Here is a 22,031-nt window from a genome sequence, read left to right on the forward strand (position 1 = left end):
GTGGTTGAATGAATAAAGAATAAGGAATTAAAAATAGAGAATAAAGAAAAAAATAAATTTAAAAGAAAGAAAAATAAAGAAGAAAAGAGAAGATAGAAGGAAGAAGAAGAAATAATGAAGTAAAATGAATGAAAAGGGAAGAAACAAGAGAGTTAGGAACTAAGAACAAAAAAGGAAAATAAGAAGAAAGAAGAAGGCAGAATGAAGGAAGAAAGAAAATTAAAGAATAAAGAAGAAAGAGAGAAAGAAGTAGGAAAAAGTGTTAGAAAGAAAAACGAAGAAAGAACAGGGAAGTAAGAAGGAATATGGAAGATGGCAGATGGAAGAAGGAAGTAAAAGTTGGAAGAAGGCGTAAGGGAAAAAGAAGAAGAAAGAAAGAACAGGGAAGAAGGAAGAAAGAACGAAGATAGTTGGAAGACGGAAAAAGAAAAACAGAGCAATGAAGTAGGAAGAAAGAAGAAGGAAAAAAATGAACAAGATAGAAGGAAAAAGATCAAAGAAGATGGAAAAAGGAAGAAGAAATAATAAAGAAAGAAGGAAGAAGAAAGAAAGGTAAAGGAACAAAGAAGAAGGGAGAAGAAAAAAGAAGGATGAAAAAAGGATGAAGGAAGAAAAAAAGAACGAAAAAAAGAAAGAAGAGGAAAGAAAAAAGAACTAGAGATGCACCGAATAGTGGTAAACGAATATTCGGCCGAATAATCTGCCTTTATTCGGCTGAAAAATCACTCATGCTCAATGGATACCAATTTCAGTAGGTTTATTCTACAAGGAAATAGATATGTATACTTCCTAAGAAATCAAATGCAGGTTTTCTTTTAATAGACTACGAATTGTTTTCGAAGAGAAGATCGACTTATATCTAAAACATAACGATTCATATAAAATGAAAATGGAATGTGTTAACTTTGACATTAAGACGTTTTTATCAAGTGTCAAAGCTAAGCCAAAGCTTAATATGTTTTGAGGAGACTGCAAATCAAATGTCGGCAATTACCGTGAGTGTACCATATTGTGCGCAGTTAAGCCATTTTCAAAATTAAATCGTTATATCAGATAAATTAAACTGTGATTTACACATGTTATTCAGTAAAATGTTTAGTTTATGTTTATTATAATAAAAAAAAATGTTGCAATTGAAAAATTCGTCAAAATCAAATAAAAAATCGCATTTTTTGAACCGATGTTCGGTGCCTAATTGTGCGCACCTATTTACGCATGTTCCTAATTATACGTGGGACTTATGAACGTCTACAAACACTATAACTGGCAACGCTATCTTGGATAGGAGTAGCCATGGATGGAAAACGTTTTAAAGGTATTCGGAAAATGTTTCCTGTGTCATCCATCCGGAGACATTCTTCCCGATGGACCAACCGTCCGGAGCGCTGTGGGCGATTTCAGCCGGGAGACGTTGCTTGTATGGGAACAATACCATCGGTGGAGCAAGTATACCGGCGGCGTTAGCTGAAAAGAGAACAGTGTAGCACTCTTTTTCCGAATTAGCATTCGAAGTGTGCACATATTTTTCGCCAGTTTCGGCAAAAACACACTCCTTTGTTGGCACAAGTCGAATAGACGATTCATCCATGTTGAAAATTCTAGCTGGATCCTTCATGGCATCTTGTAAGCCAGTTTGTTCAATATACGGGCCTACTTCCTCAAACCAGCTCCGAATTTTGCCTTCTGTTACACAAGTCCGCTGTTTCGAAAGAGCACTCGGGATTCTTCGGGAAATGTTGGGATGTCGTTTTAAAAACAATGATAGCCATTTTCGACCGGGTGTGTACGTTTTTAGGAAACTTGCTCTTCCAGTGGATTTGAGAAAAAAGGCTACTGACGTTTTCAGACGTTGGGAGTCCACTGGAAAGACCGCTCTAGCCGTCTCAATTATCCAATTGATAATTCGCTCTTCCTCTTGCTTAGTGAAGACGGTTGGTCGTCCTGGATGTTTCAATTCAGTAGTGCCCCGGGCTAGCGTTTTTCTAAGCGTACTCTCCGGGTTCCTGTACATCGCTGCGGCTCGACGAATCGAGTACCCTCTCCTGATCAGATCCACGGCCAGCACAATTTGATTTCGATTGTACTTCATGTTCCTGCGATCGCGATTCATTTTGGAAGTCTGCGCATAATTAGGAACATAAACGAAAATCACGGTGCTTAATTGTGCGCATTAGAAAATCGACATTTCCACACAAAATAATACATACCTGTGTTATTTTTTTATGTGAGTACGACAGAAACGAATGTATCTTACTGATTATATTGTAATTGTTTTGTCTAGTTCCACTTAAAATTTGAAGAAAACATTCCGAACATCAAATTCACGTTATGGTTAACGGAGTCGAAATTTTGACGTTTTCAGCGTTGTTGATCAAGTTTTTTGTTTATTTTATGCATTTAAAACCACATATTATTGATACTATAATGAATTCGGATATGTTATTCAATAATTATAAGAAGAAAAATTTCAATGCTGCGATATTCATGATAAACATGAACAAAGAAGTGGTCAAATCAGTAAAAACAACATAAATACTAGATTCATTAACATTGTTTAAGTATTTTTTGTATACCTGAGTAGTGTTATCACCCGCTCTCTACTGAATTTCACTATGAATTTTTCATATAAGAAATTGAAAGACAAAGACAAAAAAACATCATATTTTTTTTGTAACCATAAAAATTTGATCCCAATATGTTCGAAGGTGCAACACGTTAAATCTACGTTGTAATAATTAAAAGAATTAAAAAATTAACAAATTGTGTAGTGGAGCTGGGGTCTTATTTTCTTAAGCTTAGCCCAATAAGTGATGACATAACAAAAATACCACAGTAGAATATTCAAACATTTGTTTTAGTAATAAGTAAACTGTTTTGAAAATACATTTTGAATTTATTTGGCATATTCGGCTTATTCGGCCGAATATCGCGATTTAATATTCGTTGAAACGAATATTCGGTAAAATGAAAATTTTATCATTATTTGGCCCGAATATTCGGTGCATCTCTAGAAAGAACAGTAAAGAATAAGGAAGAAGTAATCATAAAGAAAGAAAAAAAACGAGAAAGAAGAAGCTGGAAGAAGAAATTAAAAACGAGAAAAAAACGAAGAAGAAAGAAAGAACATAGAAGATGGAAGAAGATAGATAGAAAGCAGAAAGTAAAAGGAAGACAAAGAAAGGAAAATGGAAGAAGGAAAAAGAATAAGGAAGAAGATAGAAAAAATGAAAAAGAAAGAAAAGGAAGAAGAAAGGTGGAAGAAGATAGAAGAAAGAAAAAAAGGAATAAGAATAATTCATTTCTTACATCAAAACCAAACAGATAACACTGAATCAACAATTTGAGGCCACAATACACGGTTCGCGCCCCACGATCGCCAAGTCGTTTTGTACCTGGTCAGCCTACCTCGCTCGCTGCGCTCCTAGCCGTCTCGTGCCTGCCGGATCGGAAGCGAACTCCATCTTTGCAGGGTTGCTGTCCGGCAATAAGAATAATAGAAGAAGGAACAAAAAAGGAGAAACGACGAAGAAAGAAGGTAAAAGGTAGACAGATGAACGTGGAATAAAGAAGGAAGAAGAGAGTAGGAAGAATAAAAAATATAGAAGTATTCTCGGCAAGAATCAAAAACCAATTACAAGAATCAAGAACAATAAATAAATTGTTGTTTCTTTCTATACTACCTCCAAATTTCTTGTACTGTGTACGGACAAAAAAAAATAAAAATTTGTATCAAAATCGAAAGACAAAAAGAAGTCGCAAGAAGAGTTCTGTAAATTTCTGTTTATGCCCCCATTCACGTCAAATGTGATTTTTTCCATTAAAATCTGTTACTCGCGATCTTTCAGCCATTCGTGTTCCAGCCTTTCGTTATTTCAACCTTATGTACTTTTTTTGCCTTTCGTGTTCAGCCTTATGAGTTTTTAGCTTTATGTGGAAGTCCCACAGGCAGATATTAAGATCAAAACCCAGATTAATCCATCTAGCGTTGGTGGTGCCTTTCTCGTATTTAGTTAAGACACCAACCTTATATGGGGTTTATATGATCCGATGTACCATTTTCTTCATAACTTTGAAACGCAATGACAGATCGTTATAAAATTCAATAGTGATCAACAAGGCTTTGTCCCCTGTCGAATGAAACTTGTTGCGAGAAAATCGGATAAGGATTACTATACGAAAAGTTGTCTAATGTTTTTATAGCTTTTGTGCACACACATACACACATACATACACACGGACAGACAGACATGTGCTCAGCTCGTCGAGCTGAGTCGATTGGTATATAATACTATGGGTCTCAGAGGCTTCTATAAAAAAATCGTTTTCGGAGTGAAATGATAGCCTTTCGGTACAACTTTGTTCTACGAGAAAGGCAAAAAGGTAAAAAGCCATGTCATTTGTTTTCTATCGGACGGATTTCATCCATCCTATTTCATGCTCTTAAGTTCTGAACAAAATTTCTCCCAAATCGATCAATAATTGGAGGGTGCTTAACTAATTTAAAGTAACGTGGGAAAATATATGGAAAACATCGATATTCTGTATTTTCAACGTAATTGAGGATTAAGGAATGTGGAACTATTCCCATTCTCAGCTTTTACAAAAATTAATACAAATATAGGGCACTGCATCAACCAATCCCTTTCTCTTCGACTTTTCAAAAAAGTTAACTTTTTAATTAGAAAACAACAAAGCTAGTAATGTACAGTGGGACAAGTGGATACAGAAATTCATATAGCTCAGGTTTATTAGGCCATACAAATTTTATATAAAATTAGAAATGATCATGTTTATGATATAACAAATCATTTATCCAGTATTCATGTACCTGCAACCAACATTTTTGAAAAATACTTTTAGGATAAAAAAGAATTGGAAACTAAAAAAATTGTTTGAGCTTTTCACTTCTCCACGTTGCTGAATAATGATAACGTTTCAGGAGTTCTTCTTTGGCTTCTAGTAACACATATGGTGATGCTTTTCAATACTCCATGAAAGTCAAAGCACTCTAGCTGCCGACGAATTGAGAAGATGTCTATCTGTATGTGTGTGCGTGTGTGTATGTATGTGCGCAAAATAAAACTCACTCATCTTTTAGGCACTTATCTTGATCCGATTTGCAATTTGCATTCGACGGCGAATCCTGTCCAGATCGGACTATGGGATCAAAAGTTATGGCCAACATACGATTTCTATACAAAAACACGCTAAGAAAATCTCACTCAAGTCCTTTTAGTATATATAATGCACGAAAAAGGCACAAACACCGATAGGTGGATGAATCAGCCTTTTTTTTTTTCAAATTGTTTTGAGTTCATATAAGTTTTTGCCTTTCTCGTACAACTAAGTTGTACCGAAAGGCTATCATTTCACTCCAAAATCGAACTTTTGATAGAAGTCCCGGAGACCCATAGTGTTATATACCATTCGACTCAGCTCGATGAGCTGAACAAATGTCTGTCTGTCCGTGTGTGCGTGTGTGTGTGTGTATGTGTGTGCGTGTGTGTGTGCACAAAATGCCATAAAAAACATTAGCCAAATTTTCACATAGAAACTCTTAACCGATTTCCTTGCAACAAGTTGCATCCGACAGAGACTAAAACGCTGTTGATCACTATTGAATTTCATAATAATTGCAAATTGCAAAAAATAGATAATATTAAAATAGTGATGAGACATAGTCACATAGAACAATAATGTGTTATGAAAAATGCTTTGCATCTATGAATATTTTATCCGTAGCTTCCCAATAAGAATTTCATCGTACTATAAAGATGCTCGTGTTGCACGCATTTAGGCGTAAGTATGCTCTTCGTTCAGTTTCATAGTACTATGAAATTGTCCGAAAGTCAAAATTCGAACATAGGAAATTCGAGAAACTTTTGGCAGCGCCATCTGTCGTCTACTAGTGTAAATTTTCTATCATAACATTAGACGGTGTAACTGTTTTGCCTTTCTTGTACATCATCGAGGTGTAAGCGTAAAGGCTACATTTATTACCTTTTGCGCGAGAAAGGCGCCATCACCGCTAGGTGGATTAATCTGGGTTTTTTTTTGTATCTTTAGTCTCCTTACTTTCAGCCCGAGGCTGGCTCGTCTCCGGAACTTCATATAAGTATTTTTGTTGCTAGAATTCAAGATTATAAAGAAAACCATCTTATCCATGTACTAAAAGTAACTAACGCCATCTAGCGTCGACATTCTGAATAAGGGAGGACGGGACAAGAAGAGCAGCCCATAATTTTACGGCTATTATGAAGAAAAGTCCAACCCCGTACTGCTCACCGTATTTAATTAAATTACGTCTAGAATTTTTGAGAACAGTTTAAAAAACTTCTCCGTATGGTTTCTCGTGGAGATTATTTCGATTATCATCTTTCTGCTTCTTCTTCTTCATGCAACTGATTTGTGTTCTTTATTATTACATGCAGTAAATTTAAGTTGGTCGTATATGTATTGACCGCAGATAATGCTGCCTTTATGAAAAAAAATACATAATAATTGCTTATTGTTATATTCTCAGACTATAAGCCCGGTGTGGCATGTGCAGCGCATAAAATTCTTGGATGAAAAGACATCATTGGAATCGATTTAATTCTATACTAAAATGTACTAAAATCCAGTGAAAAGACCAATGCCATTATTGAACATGTGAGAAGAAACTTTGTATTTAGCCCTCCCTAAAATTCTGCATTAATTGCTCCAATGACCATCTTCATGTTTTATTTTGAACAATTGCTACCGAAGTCGTTATTTTTCCCCAACACAACCAAATTGTATTATTTAAAGACATGAACAATATATTTTAAAATGTTTATACTTCCATTCTTGTTAATCAAATTATGTATAACAAATTTTATTTAAGTTGATTGACTATACATACATTTAATTATATTTTTCAACAAATCAGTATCAGCGTTAATGCTTTCAAAATATCCGAATTCTCCTGCTACCTGTGTTAATCGTTAAAGTTTATTACCGTTATTAAGTTAAAGTTTATTATCGATTAGGCTAGATGTACCAGTCGTGGCTTTAGCACCAGTTGTTGTCGCACTAGTGCTTTTTATGCCAAATTTAAACCAAGATTCATATGATACGATAAAACCTTTGACAGGGTGTCTACTACCTGGAAAAACTTGGAATTATCAGGGAATTCCCGACATAATCAGGGTAATTTGAATACCCGGTGATCATGAGTGAGAGATAAAAAGATTTTAAAAATATTTGAATAAATATACCAATCAAATCTGTTAAGAAAATGATTTTGAGCTTTTTAGTGGAATGTCTTCACTTGTCATAAGACGAGTTTGGGATGGGATTGTACAAACTCTTCTCTTCAAACTCTTCTTATGACAAGATTTGATTCTATTGAAAATGTAGTGAACGTTATGGGATCGTTGTTTCGCAAAAAAACGTTTTGCCATCTTCTAAGGAATTCCTGGAGAATTTCCGAAGCTATTCTTGGTGGAATCTAGGAATTTATGCGGGAAATCAATTAGGGATTGCTTTGTAAATTCGTTTGAGTATTCCCTCGGAAATTCTTTAGGAATATATTACTTAAATACTAACTAAATTCCTGGAGGAACTTTCGAAAGAATATCGGGATCAGTTTTCCAAGGAATTATTCAAAGAAATCACTAAAAAAGTGTTCATAAGAATGATTAGTAATTTTCTAAATTATTTCTGGAGGAATTTCCAAGATAAAAATCGAAAAGAATTGCCGGAGGAATTTCAAAACGAATTTTCGGACGATTTTTCGCATGGTTTCTTTAAGAAATTCCCGAAAGGGGACCTGAAGGGATAAAAAAAGTGTTGAGTGATTTGTGAAGGATTTTTGCTAATTTTTGAAAGAATAACCAAAGGATTCTCGAATGGATTTTTTAAAGGAGTTTCTAAAGGTATTCTCGAAGTATTTCCAAAGAGTTCTTAAAAGCAAAATATCCGGAAAAACTCCTCCGTTTTCCCTATTCAGTTTTCCCTAAGATACTTCTGAATAAGTTCTTAAAATATACCAAGGAATTTCAAAAAAATATCCGAACCATTTCCGAAGGTTTTTACAGTGTGTAGTGACATGAGCTACTCGGTAATATAACCGAACCCTCTGGAAGGGTTCTCAGCATAGAGTATACTGTGTTAGATGTCTAAGGATGTACTGAGTAAATAAAGTTAGTTGATTTATGACCATGAACTGAAACAGTCGTTTTTATAATGTTGTTGAAAAGCCGGTTATTACAGTGGCGACGAGGATGAAATAGGCGTTTTATCGTGCGTGCGCTGCACGCAATTGTTTTGTATTCTCACGACCGCCGGCAATGGTGCTTTTTGTGTGATTTTTCCTCCGGGATAAGTTGATGTGGTGAATGGTGTTACTCGGACCATTTTTTTTTGTTTTCCTCACCATTTTAAAACTTTTACCAGAGTAATGCATATAGCCATTTTGTAGATTTTAGTGTGTTTTTTTGTTTTGTTTTGGTGTATAGCATTGCGTGAAAAATCGCTTTTGCCTGTGATATTGGCGCTAACCATTTTATTTTACACTATTTTTGGCTCCCTGTGCACAACTAATTTTGAGAGTCAATTTTATTTATCTCCCTTAAAACAAAAGGAAAGTGCGCTGTTTAGAACCAGTGTAGTGATCAACTGTGGCATTGAAGCGGTGTAAGAGGTAAATCGGCAATAATAGCACAACTGCGGATTTTCAAACTGTTTACGTGCGGCTCGGTGTATGGTGCCGAATTTGTATACTTTACGACTGCATTTTGTTTTTTTCCTACTGCTGTGGTAGTGCGGTTATTGCTGTTGTCAAACCGGCTGAAAGTGATGACGACCTTTTACCAGTTGATGACTTGTTTGCGCGGAAAGGGAACGATTTGTTTTCAATTGAGGAAGCTGTTTACGTTTAACCTGTGTTACGTGCCATGGAGAGATTTGAAAGATAATTTGGGTTGCGGTAAATATTCCATGCCGTCGTTTTGGCTTGTTTTTAAAGGCTGCATCGAGCGGCCGGATGATTTCGGTGGATAATCATCAATCGCCACCTGCCTGTTCGTCGTTTTGTTTTGTAAGAACAAGATTTCAACTGAACCAAACAAAATCCAGAAACGATATAGAGTGCGTGTTTAAGGATTCCGTTGCAGATTATTCGGTTTATTTTCATTTGTGGACAATTTCTTATTTGATGGGCCGTTGTTTCAGAAGGTTGCACATACAAATCTTACTGCACAAGCCACTACAGGATTAGAACTTTTCCTGAAAAGAATATTCGATCAACATAGAGGGTAGTAGTGAATAGGCACAGAAAGAACAGTAATCGATAGTTATGTTTCTGTAAAAAAAAGTTTACTTTTGATTAGGATTGAAGTATAAAATTGTTCAGTATATTTTTAGCATGAAATTTCGATTTTGTGAATAAGAAAATAATAATTTGCGTTCTGAAAATTATAACTAGCAAATATGAATCAATATTAAATTGCTTATGGAACTATGTATTAGGTAATAGAATATTTTAACTAAGGGGAAAGGAGTTGTAGTGACATGAGCTACTCGGTAATATAACCGAACCCTCTGGAAGGGTTCTCAGCATAGAGTATACTGTGTTAGATGTCTAAGGATGTACTGAGTAAATAAAGTTAGTTGATTTATGACCATGAACTGAAACAGTCGTTTTTATAATGTTGTTGAAAAGCCGGTTATTACACAGTGAAGCAGTAATAGAACGCTAGTGGCGCTGTACTTACTTGATACTTGATGGGCTACAGCTCTTCGATGAACCTACGCCGAATGGAGTATCCTTCTCCACTGGACTCGATCCTGGGCCAATCGCTTCCAGCCGCCCTGAACATTGAGCGCCCTCAGGTCCTCTTCAACTGCAAAAAGCCATTGTGTATGCGGCCTTCCACGAAGCCTGCGGCCTCTTCCGGGTTCTCTACTAAATATTATCTTCGCTTGACATTCTTCCGGCATACGAACAACGTGACCAGCCCACCGTAGTCTGCCGTGTTGTATAAGCTTAATAATATCCAGCCCTTTATACACCTGGTACAATTCGTGATTCATGTGACGCCGCCAGATATACTTTCTCCTGTTTACCGCCGAGTATTGTCCGCAGCACCTTACGCTCAAACACTCCGAAAGCTCTCCGATCAGCCTCCTTTAACGTCCATGTCTCATGGCCGTATAAAGCCACCGGAAGAATCAGAGTAGTATACAGCGCGAGTTTTGTTTTCGTTTGCAGACTACGGGACTTAAGCTGGTTACGAAGTCCGTAATAAGCCCTATTTGCAGCTGCAATACGCCTTTTCACCTCGCGGGTAGCATCATTATCACACGTCACTAATGTTCCAAGATACACAAATTCTTCCACCACTTCAAATTTTTCACCATCCAGCACCATTTCGCTACCACCACCACTAATGAACTCACGTTGATTGCCAGCGACCATGTACTTCGTCTTGCTGGTATTGATTGTGAGTCCAATCCTCGCTGTCTCCCTCTAGAAAGGCACAAAAGCCTCTTCCACGGCACGGCGATTGATTCCGATAATATCGATATCGTCCGCAAATCCCAGGAGCATATGTGATTTTGTGATAATGGTACCGCTTCTTTGCACACCAGCTCTCCTAATCGCTCCCTCGAGCGCTATATTGAACAGTAGATTCGAGAGTGCATCACCCTGCTTTAATCCATCTAAGTTAACAAATGACGTCGATATTTCATCCGCAACCCTTACACTTGATTTCGATCCGTCCAACGTTATACGAATCAGCCGTGTCAGTTTCGCCGGAAAACCATGTTCAAGCATAATTTGCCATAATTCATTCCGTTTCACTGAATCGTACGCCGCCTTGAAATCAATAAACAGATGATGTGTCTGCAAGTTGTACTCAAAGAATTTATCAAGGATTTGTCTCAGGGTAAACATTTGATCCATCGTTGATCGGTCCTCACGAAAACCTGCTTGGTATTCACCGACGGAGGACTCTTCAAGCGGTCTCAATCTTTTGAACAGAATACGGGACATAATTTTGTACGCCGAATTAAGGAGGGTTATTCCTCGGTAATTGACGCACTGCTAATTGACGCACTGCTGCTCACTGCCGTGTTTGAGAAGTTCAGCCGGGAGCTGGTCCTTCCCCGCAGCCTTACTGTTTTCAGCTCTTTAACAACTTTTTTAACCTCATCTAGTGTAGGTGACTCCACAGCTTGTCCATCGTCGCTAATATTCATTCTGTTCACCGATGCACCGTCACTTCCTCCATTCAACAAAGTCTCGAAGTGTTGCTTCCACCTGGCAGCCACTTCAGTTTTATCTGTCAGCAAATTCCCTTGTTGGTCGTTGCACATGACGGGAGAAGACGCTGTCTTTCTCCGCACGCTATTGACAGACTGATAAAACCTCCGCATATCGTTCTGCTCCATTTTTTTCCAGCGCCTCACTAATAACTTTTTCTTCGTACTCTTTTTTCTTGCTGCGGTGGGTTCGTTTTTCGGCTGCTCTTGCTTCCTTGTACCGATCTCTATTCGATCGGGTACCCGACACCAACACCAACACCGGCTTCTGGAAACGTTCTTCTCGTCTGTCACTCTCTGACACTCCACATCGAACCAACCCGTCCTGGGTCGCCTCTGTGCAGTGCCTACCACTTCTCGTGCTGTTGTGCTCACCGCTCCATGGATCGACTCCCATAGATCGTTGATGTTGTCGCTAACGTTGATTGCACTTATCCGTTCGTCGAGCTTCTGGCGGTACTCAGCCGATACTCCTTCCGCCGACAATCGCTGGATATTGTAACGCATCGTTCGCTGTGATCTTTCGTTCGATACAGTTGACAACCGTGATCGAATTTTACTGACAACGAGGTAGTGATCAGAATCAATGTTCGGACCTCTGAATGTCCGCACATCGATAACATCCGAGAAATGGCGCCCATCCACCAGAATATGGTCTATCTGGTTGCAAGTTTCACCATTTGGGTGTCTCCAGTTGTGCTTTTGGATGTTCTTTCGTGCAAAGTAGGTGCTACTGATGGCCATCCCTCTGGCAGCAGCAAAATTTACTAGCGGTAGGCCGTTGTCATTGGTAGCGGAGTGAAGGCTCTCCCTACCGATTATGGGACGGAAAAAGTCCTCTCTACCGACCTGAGCGTTGGCGTCTCCGATAACAATTTTCACGTCATGCTTTGGGCACTCTCCATAGGCTTTATCAAGACATTCATAAAACGTGTCCTTCACGTCGTCGGATTTATCGTTTGTCGGTGCGTAAACGTTTGTTAGGCTGTAATTGAAGAATTTGACCCGTATCCTCAACACACAGATTCGTTCGCTAATGGGTTTCCACCGCATCACTCGCTTCATCTGCTTGTCCATCACTACGAAACCAACTCCATGCTCTGCTTTTCCGCCGCCGCTGTGATAGATGTTATACTTGAATGCAGTGTTGGTCGTGGAGTCCACGGCTCGGAATTCACGTTCTCCGGATCTGGGCCATCGGACTTCTTGAATAGCGGCCACGTTCACTCCAACCTTCTGCAGTTCGCGAGCCAGAAGGCTCACTCGTCCATTTAGGTTCATTTAGGGTCCTGACATTCCAGGTACCGAGTTTCCAATCATAGTCCTTATTTCGTTGCCGGGTCGGTTGCCAAAAATAACGTTCTCTTTTTCTTCTATCTCCATTTTTCGTGGTATTTGAGAGGCTTTAGTAAGCTACCTTACCGGGATCGCGTTACCTACATCGCGATGATGGGGCTACCACCTTAAAAAATTTCGTTGATCAGCTGCTGGGTGGCAGGCAGACGCTGTTTGAGCCGCACCTCCTGGTGAACAGACGCTCGAGGCGTTCCTTCTCACTCTGGCTGATGTCAGAAGGACAACAGTGCCCAGGCTGCACTACCAGCTAAGTACACAACCCTTAGCTGACGGTCTTTTGTCATCGAACGACCCGTGGAAGCGTGAGATAGGGACTTGTGGGGACCAGAGCTCTGTTGGGCGCTCCTTCCTTGATGTCAACCCACCATTTTGCAGTGGCGCTGTAACCATTGAAATTATTCTGCCAAAATATGCTTCAATAAGCTTAATAGCCTATTCAGATTACGATTAGATTATTTATCGTAATAAATATTGTGTTAAGCCCGCAGTCCACTGTTTGTCATAATGACAAATATTTGTCAAGTTGATCCGGACATCTATCATACCGATTAGAAATCGACATGGATATCAGGCTGACTTGACAAATATTTGTCATTATGACAAACCGTGTACTGATAGCTTTAAAGCGGAGAAAGAAAATTGAATGTATGGTGATGGCATCAGGTTGTTGTTTATCATGATATTTATGATCATAAATGGCGTAATCTGAATAGGCTATTGAGATTCTCACGTCCGAATGTGTGAGTGGCGATAAAAGGAAAACAAACACTCCTAGATGGTGCTACTCAGCAAAGTTTGGGTAAAAATGAGTATATTTTCATATATTTTTTGCCCCTTTGCAACCATTGTGATGATTCGATCAATTTTGAGGTTATGAGCAGAAGGAAAACAGACATGTATTTACACATGCCGAATTGCACATCAGTGTGCGAGCGTTAAACGTCACTCATCTCTATAACTTGGCCGTTTGACACTTATAGTACCGGTACCTTGGCTGCTAGGTCCAAGCAAACTAGATGTTGGTCACAAACTAGAACAAACTAGATGTTGGTTACGCGAACAGGTATAAAGACGTTAGGCAACTAGAAGCATAAGTACTAGAACGCTAGTGGCGCTGTAGTCAATAAAAGTATTTTCCCAAAATATGCTTTTACAAGCCTAACTTGTCGGTTTGTTATGTATAATGTTGTAGTGCATGTTTTGTTTCATTACCAAGATTGGTTTGACTCTTGTAGTACCGGTACTTTGGCTGCCAGATCAAAGTGTCCTAGATGTTAGTCACGCGAACAGGAACGACATCTACTGTTAGGCATAAGTACGTTATGCATAAAGGATGTTAAGCATAAAATGCCTCAAAACCAGCCTACGACATAAAGAAGTTATTATGTCTAACGTCATGGACCCAGCGATCTCATATTTTTGCATCAACACATTTCTTGAAGGAGTTTTCGTAAGAAGTTCTGAAGGATTTCCTGAAGAAATTCCCAAACATATTTCCGAAGTTTTCTAGTTTTCTTAAGTTTCTTAAAAAAACAGCTGAAATAAAATTCAAAGAGATTTTCGATAGAATTCCTAAACAAGTTTCCAAAAAATTCAGAAGAATATCTGAAGAAATCTGCAAAGTATTTTATAAAGGTATTTCCGAGGGATTTTCACAAGACAAGGAATTTAAAAAAAAATCGTAAAGAAATCGCCAAATGCATCTCTAAAGAAATTTCCGAAACAATTCCTTGCGATGTTTTAGCAAAGAAATTTGGAGGATTTTTCGATGGAATACCTGTAGAAATTTCCTATGTGATTCCTGAAGGAATTTCGATTGAATGGCTGCAGCAATTTCTGGGTGAACTTGCGAAGGAATTCCTGGAGGATTTCTTGAGTAATTTACAACATTGTTTTTGTGAAGCCACCAAAATATTCTTTAAAATAATATTTTTCGCAATATTTACTTTTTTGAATTGATTATTTTGCTGCTAAAATCTATATATGGGTCATTCCGCGCAAAGTGACCGAGCACGTGCAATTAACCTATTTAAAAATAATGAAAAATACCTAGCACATATTAATTTTGGTCCATTATTTTGAATAACCATATGACCATGGTGATTGAACCGCCCCTTCGACCAGAAACCCCTCTCTGTTTTTGGAGATTTTTAAAAACATGCTATTTTCAAATATCGATATCTCAGCCCCAGATAAAGCTACAAGAAAATTTAATACCAGTTTTCCGCTTGAAATTTGATGAAGTTTTTAGAAAAAATACTTTGAATGCTAAGCAGTGTTGCCAACTCCCCTCCGCCACACACTCCTCCCCGTTTTTGAAGATTTTAAAAAACATGCCATTTTCAATAATCGATATCTCCGCCCCTGATAAAGCTACAAAAAACGTCAGTACCAGTTTCCGCTTGAAATTTTGTGAAGATTTTATAAAAAATATTTCAGATGCAAAGCAGTGTTGCCAACTACATAATTTTTCTAATAAAAAATAGCATTTTTCTCAAAATACGTATAATTTTTTTAAATTTCTCAGCGGATTTGAGTTTATCAGGCAATTTCTCGTCAAAAACACTTATCGACGCCCAGGGCAGTCGCAGGATAATCATTGATGTGCCGCGAAAGACAACTCTTGATTCATACTTGAGTCCCTTTTTTGACCTAAAAATGTATACCAGCTTTTAGATTTGAATCTTATAAATAATGATTAGATTTGGAATACTAATAAACGAATGACTAAAGAACAACAAATTTCAAGAAGTAAATAGCTTTCTTTAGGTATCCAAAACAGGTGAAAATATGAATGCTGAACTGTGCTGGTCGTCAAAATCCATGTCCAATCCAAAAACAATATAAATTCAATTGAAAAAACTATTCGAAATCCAATTCGTATCTGAACCAAATTCAAACCAAAGCAAATCAGAATCCAGTTTAATCATATACAAATCCAATTCAAGTCAGATCCAAATTCAATCTAAATCTAATCCAATCTAAATTCAATCAAAATCTGATCCAATTCAGATGCAAATCTAATCCAATCCAAAGCTGATCCAAATCCTATCCAAATTCAATCCAATGCAAAACTAATCCAAATCGTTTGAAATTCAATCCAAATTCAATCAATGAAGGAATATAAAGTAATTTATTATGATTCGAATATAACTCACTTTTTATTAAATTTCTAAAAATCAATTTATTTTGCACCTTGTGGGTTGCAAACAATATTGGATTCTGGACCCACCTAGCATATCCAAAAAGTTTGGGAACCTCTGTACTAAGGAATTAAAGAAGATGGGGCTCGAAAATGTATCATGGTTTATGGGCCACCCCTTATTGATTATAAATTTATGTTCTGACATAATTATCAAAATTTTATTATCTTCAGACAAATTTCAGTGTTCAGAACGCTTAGTAAGGAACATGAAAAAATGCGTTGACACAAAAGGTATTTTGTGCTGCCCCAATCTTAAGAGGGGTAATCCCCTCCAACAAGAAATCGTACAAAAAGTTCAGAGGTGGCATTGCGCATCTCGACTTGAAACGAGCAAACCATGCAACAAGTCATACGAAAGAGCTGTCGAAAAGAGATGCGCAATGATGCCCCAGGATTTCTGGCAGGGAAAAAAGAGTACAAAAGCGTGCGTGAAGGAGGAAAATGGGTGCAGAAGCAGAAGCGTTTGGTTCTAGCGAATCTGTGTGAAATATATGCCCTCTTCAAGGAATCAATTTTTTTTACAAAATAGTATTTATCAAATTCGCCGAACATCGGCCGCCCGAATGCGTTTTAGCAGGAGCAGCAGGCACTCATACAGTATGTGTATGTGTAATCCACGAGTACTCCAAACTGATGTTTACGGGAGCAAAACTTGATCTCATTGAAGTTAATGGAATCAAAGCATTTCCCTCGTTTAAAGATCTATTGAAACTGAACCTTTGTAGCCCACCAGCAGAGCTAATTAAGCAGTATGCAGTCATGTAAGTACTGTCCTAATGTTGGTTTTTCATTACAGCACCCAAATGAGTGCTATAATGAAATTTATGCAACCCATTTGAGTTGCATAATGGTCATTACATCACCCATTTCGTTGGGATGGAAAAGTAGGCCGTTTTATCAATCAAAGACGAACTGTAAACCAGGTATTATGGTCAGGAATTGCAAAAATAACTTTAAACCATTAAAACATATTCAGTGGAAATCTGGCATCACTGGCCCCAAAAGCATTATGTGTTGCAAAAATATGTTTTTTTTTTGTAAATTATTCGAATAAAACTTAAAAAACTACATTATCATAGTTGTTTACCTTTACAGAACGAATTGAACGATATGCTGAATGAAAACCTTCGATTATACCTAACTAAAACCGTCATAACTCAGCAACTGCTCATTTTACTTTGTAACGATAAGTGTTTCAACCACCCATGAGTTATTAAGAGTAACGAATTTAATTCGGCTCAACTAATCTGAAGGATATTCGACTGCACTCAGGCAAATGAACGTACGAAATACATAAGGCAAACATTATGGATCTACAAGATTGTTGAAAATTGTTGAAACATAAGTCTCTTATGCTTTTCATCTTGAGCTTTTTAAATTTCATTATTGGGACGTATGTTTTTTAAAAGTTGCATGTAGTGAATTTCATAAGACACCTTTTAGTATTTTGTTCAAAACTGATTTGAAGGAAATCATAAGGCATTCTATGAAAGACATGATGCTCATTTTAGTTACCCTAATCGGAAGGAAGGAGCTTAGGTCAAGAGAATCATGTTCTCACATATTGCAAAGTTTTCAAGTCGTGCGGTTTGATTGTAAAATTGATGAATTTAAATTTTCCTCTGTACATCATTAAACTGATCCAAAATTATTTATCAAATCGCTCACTGCAGGTAAACTATCAGAATTCTAAATCTGATAGATTACCTGTAAGGGCTGGTGTCCCCCAAGGCAGCATACTGGGGCCCATATTGTATAACATTTTTACTTCTGACTTACCTGATTTACCACCAGGGTGTCAAAAATCTTTGTTTGCAGATGACACAGGTCTCTCAGCCAAAGGGCGAAGTCTTCGTGTCATTTGTAGTAGATTGCAAAAAAGTTTGGATATTTTTCCACTTACTTGCAAAAATGGAAAATTTCCCCGAATGCTTCCAAAACTCAGCTTATAATTTTCCCACATAAGCCGAGAGCTTCTTATTTGAAACCTTCTAGCAGACATATTGTCACTATGAATGGGGTTCCAATTAATTGGTCTAGCGAAGCTAAATATTTAGGACTTCTGCTAGATCAAAAATTAACTTTTAAAAATCACATTGAAGGCCTTCAAGCCAAATGTAACAAATATATTAAGTGTCTATATTCACTTATAAACAGAAAATCAAAACTTTGTCTTAAGAACAAACTTTTGATTTACAAACAAATTTTTAGACCAGCCATGTTGTATGCTGTGCCAATATGGACTAGTTGCTGCAATACCAGAAAGAAGGCTCTTCAGAGGATTCAAAACAAGGATGTTAATGATCATTCAGTAATTTGCGTTCGATCATTTAGTAGTTTGTCAATAACACATTCCAGAAGCTGAATTTCAAAATATGTTGTATGGTGGACTTCTAGAGCGAAGGTTTTTCTACAACTTTGTCTGATGATGCTCTAACTCCGTTATTAGAATTCAACTAATAACGAAGTTAGAGCACTAGTTGCAGTAACTTAAACTAAATGATTGGAATTTTGTTGTCATTTAGTCAAAGTTACTGAAACTATAGCTATAACCATTGACGAATACATAGACCGAAATGTCCGGTACAAAGCCATCAGAAAATCGGGCACCATGTCTTCTTCTTCATTTTGAAGAAAATACCCCTCGTGGGTGACGAATTACATAAATATTTTACGAGCGCTGACTTACCCCTCTCGACGTTTTGACAGTTTGTCTGTTTGTTTTTCTTCCTCACCTTGCGTCGTCGTTTCGGTTTTGAATCGACACATAAATAAATATTAATCCGTATCAAAACTAATATGTGCTAATATGTTTCTTTGTGCGGGGTGTAGTAAATGAGAGCCGCTTCCTTTAAAAATAAACCAGAGAGGATTTAGTTGACCGGAACCTGGTTCGCTGTTCGCTCTTGTCATCGTCAACGAAAAATTGGCAAAAAATGTGTGGTGCACGGCTGCGGAAGCCGAACCGGAGATACGGTTTCACTTTACGGATTTCCGAACGATCCTGGCACGTAAGTACTCTGTAATTGAATATGTATCTAAAAGCACCAAATATTAAGCAGTTAAGAAAATTTGAGGACAACGTCATGGAAAGATACGACATTGTTGTTTCATAAGGGTGAAAGTTTCAAACGTAAACATTGACTTTTTCCGCTGATTCCATTTTTCTCGTTATTTATACTGAGGACACCTGTGGTACTTGTATCATGGTACAAGAGTACAAGAACAATTATTCCAAGACTATCTTTGATGAAGACAATAATTGATATGGTACTCATTTCAAGATTCTTGTACCATGGTACTTATACCACCAGTGTGTCATTAGTATTACATTCATTAGTTTTTAATTACAATTGTTTTAAATTTTATACATGCGGAAATTTCAAATCACCGCCCTATACTTCAACATGAAGGATTTTGTTGTTTCTCACAATTTCATGTTTTTTTACTTCTCGAATTCGTCTATATTTCATAGAAAAATGATTTACATATTGCGCTACGAAATTATATTTAAGCGTGGATTAATTTCAGTGTATTTATTTTTAAAGGTTAACGCAGTGGCTTCATTTCTGTGATCAGGTGGAAATGCGTGAAGCAGGACAAAGCAAGGATGTGTTCAAGTTCCGGCATGTATGCTCAAGGGTTTGAGAGGGCAGCATTTAAGAATCCATTGATCGTATCTTAAGGGTGAGTAAAATATTTGGTGGTACGTGTTTTTTTGTTTTACTCAACATTTTCTTATTCTATAAAAATTAGATTAAAAAAGCATGCGGTTCCCACTATCAAAACGCTGAACCCCACCGCAGTGGAGGACAACGTATTGGATTACGAGTCACAGTACGTCGAACTTTTAAGCAGCGACATGACCGTTGATACTGGTGTTGTTGAAGAAGAAATAGATTATGGTAAGTTAAATACTTTGTACTTCATTGATACAGTACTGACTACTACCTACATAGATACCATTCTCGAGTTCAGATCGTGCCATTGTGTGCACTCCACGAATACGACGACTTTTAATGCCCAATGTCCACGTAGCGGTTTTCAAGCAGCGTGCACGCCGCCTCACGTAAGGTACCCAGCATCAAATTGAGTAATGCACACATATACGTGTGCACGACTACATTTGAAGCTGAGTGGACGCGGTGTACACGCAGCTTGAAAAAAAAACGCTACGTGGGCATCGTGGGCCCTAACTGGTTTTCGGCTCTTTCTTGAAAGCTGTCTAATATATCTTGTACTGCATTGGTTAATGCCACACACAATTTTCTATAGCATCCTAACAAATATTCTACGCAGCTCATAAACTCTGGAATGCTTTTTTCAATGTTCACGCTTCGGACCCATAGAAGATTATCTACAATAGGGAGCGCAGCGACGCATTATGCAAGTTAATCCATGTATTTTCAGCCAAAACGCACCGCTGCATTCACCATTGTAGATGAGCCTTCATAAGGACCATCGGAAGAATCATAGTTTTATACATAGCAAATTTTGTTTCCATCTGTATTGCGAGACGTAGATCAGTTTACCTATAAATAGGTACTTAAATCACCCATATTTGAGTTGATTATGCATTACTAATAATATGGGTGAAATAAACCAAGAAAATTGTTAAACTTTACCTATAATCTGAGAAAAATGACATTTACCTAAATATGGGTGAAAAAGTCTACCCATAAATGGGTGAAAAAAAAATTAACAATAATTTTTTTCTTCATTTGGAATAGTTTGCTTTTTTCATAGAGAATCCCTTAAATATCTTTATCTTTCGTGTTTTATTGTAGGTAAGAAGAATATTTTGCTGAAAGTATCATTTGTTATGTTTATAATTTTTAAAATTTCTAGAAAATGGAGACGATGGATTGCAGCAAGGATCCACTGTTTGCTTCTCTGTGCTACTGTGCTATGCTACTGTTAGTGCAGGGTGTTGAAAATCGGGGAACATCCGACAACAAGGAAAATCCGCAACATCCGACAACGACATCTGGAAACAAGTTCTTCCGATACTCGTCTTAAGACACGATTCGGTTCTTCCAGCACCGAAAGCAGGAAATTAGAAAAACCTCCTGCTAACTGAGAAGAAATAGCAGATACTAAAAGTCCGTCGTTGTATTGAGACGGATCGGTCTCCACATTTTACATCGGGTGGAAGTTGCTCTTTTGAGCACTGTTGAAGAGGAGGTCATGGAAGTCAATCATGATATATGACGGTTCACCCGGAACCAAGAAAACAGTTATTGATCAACCCACTGCGTTAATTTCATAATATGACTTGTACTGGCACCACAACCGTCAGCAGACGAACTACAGTTGTCGGAGAATTTCCCATCACAACAGCGTCCATAGTTATCGAGCGAGTGCTCGATATTTGCTTCATATTTACCAGGGAACACCGGAATTACCATGTTGCTTCAACACAAAACACCATCATATTTACATTATCCGTTAGTCGATCAGCAGTCGCACGAGCTGGTCCTCACTGGCTCTGATGTCACCAATCCTCCGTCACATCTTCCTGCACCCGATATCAAACGTAGGTTCCAGTAACACTTGCTGCTGAAATCTAATTATCCGTGCAACCCTTGTCTATGATGATAAGGAGCAGCTGAGAGGAGTGCAAAAAAACGTTCGTGCTATTCTCGTTTCTGGTAAGTAATACCTTTGATTTATTATCTAATGAGAGACTATTTGGGCACCACCGCTATTTCCGCCCAACGTTATTTGATTTGAATACGACTGAGTCATGAACGCTGGGGACACGTAGGCCCAAACAGTCATTCTCCGTATACCAATGAATCTCGACACATTCTTTCTTTTCTATTTATTGCTTGTTTCAGACTAAAGAGCTTGAATGATTGTCTTTCAGCATTCAGAAAACCGGTCGGCCAGTTAAATCACCAAAACGGTAAAATTTTAAACTTCATAATTCCGCAGCTGGAGGTTGCCAGGATAGTGCAGGGTGCAGGGCGCATGCTAGTACCGTACATAGTGTACTCGTGTGTATTGAATATTTTCGGAGAATGCACGAAGAAGCACAGCAGTCCTCCCAACCCTCTGCTGGGCTTCCGGAATTTCTATAATTGCGGTACCATCGCACTCGACATATTCACAGGTAAAACTCAATTATGATACACTACCGCTATCTCAAAATTAATAATATTCTTTTTGTCACAGAATT

General features: G+C 37.8%; 1 protein-coding gene and 1 long non-coding RNA gene across 7 annotated transcripts in view; both read left to right on the forward strand.

Moving 5' to 3' along the window:
• Positions 1-22,031, forward strand: part of LOC134226558 (sodium-dependent transporter bedraggled-like) — an 822,794-nt gene that overhangs the window by 345,938 nt on the left and 454,825 nt on the right. The gene's annotated exons all lie outside the window — the stretch shown is intronic.
• LOC134223682 (uncharacterized) lies at positions 8,069-21,384 on the forward strand. Of its 2 annotated transcripts, XR_009982671.1 has the most exons (6): positions 8,069-8,315; positions 8,606-8,665; positions 18,683-18,861; positions 19,399-19,537; positions 19,607-19,755; positions 20,699-21,384. It is a non-coding gene; the product is annotated as an uncharacterized LOC134223682 (long non-coding RNA). The 2 variants fall into 2 exon arrangements; XR_009982670.1 differs by having other exon boundaries at positions 8,069-8,665.

The sequence above is a fragment of the Armigeres subalbatus genome, chromosome 3, assembly GCF_024139115.2.
Source record: "Armigeres subalbatus isolate Guangzhou_Male chromosome 3, GZ_Asu_2, whole genome shotgun sequence".
Lineage (NCBI taxonomy): Eukaryota > Metazoa > Arthropoda > Insecta > Diptera > Culicidae > Armigeres > Armigeres subalbatus.